A 4,302-nucleotide genomic window follows, 5' to 3' on the forward strand; every position below is an offset into this window, starting at 1 on the left:
TTAAAAGTTAAATGAAAAGCATAAAAGTATTCCAGGGAATCTTCTAAATATCTAATAATATTTGATTTATTCGCGCTTTCAATGGGCATATTTATTTAGAGTATAATACCATGTATTTTACATAGAAAAGATCTGAGATGACTCAATCAATAGAAAGAAAGGGGCTAAGATTACAGAGGTCTCCGATCTGATTTTGGATTGGTTTTACATCCGAGTTTGGAGATGAAGGCCACCGAACTATGAATTTATACACTAATAATCCAGGACCACAAGGTCACTTATATTCAATACAAGCATTTCAATTTTAAGCAGGCTTTTATTATTCAACTTTATGTATGAACCACTTTATATAGTAAAATAAAATGTAACCATCAGTTATTTGCTCAATTGTCAATTTGAAATACAAAATTATTTATTTATTTATTTACTTAGTCATTTATTTACTTTATTATATTGAAATCACCTTACAAAGTTTTAATATAAGATTTGACTATTATGATGCCAACAACTGATCTTATCTAATTTTATAAAACTTTTATTTCTCAAAATAAAAAACTTTGATAACAAGCATTTATTTGTTCCATCGAGGAACCAGCTAAGAAAATAAAGTAGTTATTGAACAATAAAGTAATAATTAGAATTATCTATAGATTTGATAAAGGATCACTGATTCTTCTCATTCTTCCTATATTCTAATTCACTGGGCTGAGGAAAAGGAAGGGGGACGTTAGCCCAACTATGATTTAAACTTGTAAATATTAGAACTTTTCAAAGACTTTTCTACAGCTTATGCTAGCTAACGAATGTTTTTTTAGAGAACATTTTCACTGTTTCTATGTCTTGTGAAGAGGCACTGACAGCTTTTGTTCATAAGTTTTCACCTATGTTTGTACAGCAAACAATCTTGGAAGCTGGAGATAGTTTCTCCCTCCAAAACAGAGGTTAAGTTAGATTTCATTTCTAAGCAGGATGATAAACATAATGTCTCCCTCAAAGGCAAAGGTTGAGCAAGTTTGCAAGCAGCTCTTTTTTAAATTGGGATTTTCCTGAACTCGAAGTTCCTCACTTATGACACACAGCTACTGTGTGCACAAGTATCTGCGCCCGTTTGCATCATCCCTGTGTGACTTGGAGGGCAAGGGGAAACAATGCGAATATAAGCCTCATGCCACTCACTTTGTCACGGGTGATAAAATACTTTGTGTATGACCCAGGAGGCTCTTGTCTTTTGTCTTTTGTCAGCGGCTATAAAACTGTGGCGGGCTAACTTCATAGCTTTAAAACAGATTAACATCTCAAACTCTTCACAGTTCTTTACATTTTAAAGAATGCTGAGTGAATAAAATCCTTAACAAGGTTTTGTTAATTTTAACTAAGGGACACGGGACACCTTCTATTGATTCAATAGACTCGCAGCATAAAGTCGTTGAGAGTTTAACATAGTTATCTGCAATACAGTACTCTGTATCAATATGGAGTATGCAGAGCTTAACGAAAGAAACAATGGAAGAAGTCACTTATCTGTTACTACTTCTGAATCTGTGCTTATAGAACATATATATGACTTAACCTTCGAGTGCTTGATAAATTAAATATTAGAAAACTATCTTCACCTGCATATTCCGATGACTATACACATACCTTCTTGGTAGTCAGAATAAGAAAAGCAACAAAACGATGACAACAAAGCAAAGAAGAGATTTGTATTATTTAACTGAGAAAAACTAGACTACTTATTAATAAAAATAGTGTAGGTAAAATCAGAGGTTCAAGGTCAATGCCAACGTTTCAGAAATATGTTCAATATTTTTGCATTGTATTAGCATCACTAAGACTTGGGTAGCATATCCTTTTAGAGAGTTATTCATATTTTATTATAACTGATATTTATTTTTTCAATAAAAATGTTATAATTTAAAATATTATTGCATAAATAAATATAGTGCATGCAATATGTGTAAATGTGGAACTATAGTTGTACTGGCAACATCTTTAATGATTTCTCTTAAAGGTGATTATATTAATATGCAATATGGAGTAGTAACAACAAATATATACACTTAATATATTCTCCATAGATAGTTATGCTGTTGAATAATATCCATACACTCTAGTCTTTATAATGGAGAGTCAGCTGCCCATTGAAATGTAGCATTAATTTTATATGTCCATAAGTATATGTGTATACATATATATATACACGCACACACGCACGCACATATAATTTATATATATATAACATATATTATATATCTATATCTATATCATCTACATCTATATCTGTATCTATATCTATATATATTTACCAAAGGAAAGAGAGAATTAAAAATATAGATTCGTGTCTATGGCCATGCTATCCTGAACAAGCCCAATCCATCTGATCTTGGAAGCTAAGCAGGGTCGGGCCTGGTTAGTACTTCGATGGGAGACCACCTAGGAAGACCAGGTGCTGTAGGTGTGAAAAATAAAAAAAAAAATAAGGGATTGTAAACTGAAAAGGTCCTTGCAATCTGTGAGGTCAACCAAGGGTTGCCTTGCCTAAAAACAGATAGATAGATAGATAGATAGATAGATAGATAGATAGATAGATTTGCTTTGTTTTAGTCTCTGTGAAAGCTGATGACATCTAAGAAAGTGTAAATAACATTTCCAACCTAAGTCTAGAAGAGAAAAAAAACAAACGTTAACATGGTTTTTATGTGGATGCTATAGTACATCACTCAGTATGCCATTCAGATAAACCTTTTGAGGACTGAGACACTCATTCCCCAAACATCAAGATCTGCTGCCTTCTGGTCACTCATAGTGGAGTCCCTCCCTAGTAATTGGCATCAAACAAGGCAGCTGCCTCTCCCAAGATTACACTACCTTTCTAGTGCCAGCTTGCATCTAATTACTGGCCTATGTGAAGATACAAAAACTTGACCCCTTTGTCATTTCAGGATATCTTTGAAGTGCTGTCTCAGCTCCAGAGCTCCCCTCAAAATGCTTAAAGTCTTTCTTTAACTGCTTCACATGTAAACTCTGCCTCTAAGTAATTGTGCTTCCCTCACTTTCTCTCACATGCTGTTTTCAGTGGTATCACACCCACATTCCTCAGAAACAAAACAAACAAAGCAAACAACAACAACAACAAACACCTCTGAACATAGATCTCTATCTCAGTCTTTTCCTAGTGAACCTGATCTAAGACAATGAGGAATAAAGAAGGGAGGCAAGAACAATTAACAGAGACAGAAAGAGATAACATGATCTAATGTCAAAATCATTAACTTGACTGTGATTCAGAGTCATAGACAGGTGTTTTAATAAGAGTAAACCATCTGAGAAATCTGTGAAGCATAAAGCAGAAGACAAAAATGGATAATCACTAATTTTAAAAATCATAGCTACAAGGTACAATTGTTTAGAGTATAGCAGACTGTTTTAGATGTCATTAAAGGTTATGACAGACTGAGCATTTTGTTCTTATTTGTATGTTTGAGAGTACTTTCTGTACACTTAAAACACATTTAGAAAATCATAGCTTACATATTTGGATACATATAAAGAACAGCACAGCTTTCCCAAGTGTACCACATTAGAACAAATTGAGTATTAAGAAACATACACACATTAGATTTACTTTTCTCCACTCAAAAGATGAAATAAAAAGTTCTCCTTCACATAACCCCCTCACACAAATCTTGTTTCTTATCCATATTGGTTTAGAATTTTTTAGTAAAGATTTTACTTAGCAATTGAAAATTCAGAAGTAATACTACTCATTCTTTTTTTCACTCAAATTCTTTTTATATTTATTTATATCGTTTTTTTTCTACCTGAGAGGGATGCGAGTAGAGGAGCACCCTAAAAATTCTTGAACTTTGTTGAGGAGGGGACAGCTATAAATTGAAGATACAATTTCTTAATTATATCCATGCGATATTAATGTGTTTAATTATCAAACATAAAATCTAGAAGGGAAACTAACCAACTTTGCTAAGTTTCCTCTATGTGACTAAAACCGTGTTAAGCACATTAAAACAGTATTTGCCAAATTAATTTAATTGTATTAACCTACAAAACGTTTGACATATCTGAATAACACTTATATTATTTACAATGATTTTAATTAAGTTGGCTCTTGTTTTGCTAAAATTCATTTACTATGGACATTAGTGGGTAAGAAAAAAAGAGACAGATGCAAAAGTTGGATATCCGGCAAGTCTCTAAAGAAAAAGACTTCACTCAAATTTGGAGAGTGGGGAACAAAAACTTCAGAGATGGCAAGCAAATTAGGCTTCGATCTGCTGATGCAAG

General features: G+C 32.9%; 1 pseudogene; it reads left to right on the forward strand.

The window, feature by feature from the left end:
• Positions 1 to 2,340: 2,340 nt before the first annotated feature.
• On the forward strand, positions 2,341 to 2,458 carry LOC118608290 (annotated as a pseudogene).
• The last annotated feature ends 1,844 nt before the right edge of the window (positions 2,459 to 4,302 follow it).

The sequence above is a fragment of the Rousettus aegyptiacus genome, unplaced genomic scaffold (genome assembly GCF_014176215.1).
Source record: "Rousettus aegyptiacus isolate mRouAeg1 unplaced genomic scaffold, mRouAeg1.p scaffold_m13_p_9, whole genome shotgun sequence".
Lineage (NCBI taxonomy): Eukaryota > Metazoa > Chordata > Mammalia > Chiroptera > Pteropodidae > Rousettus > Rousettus aegyptiacus.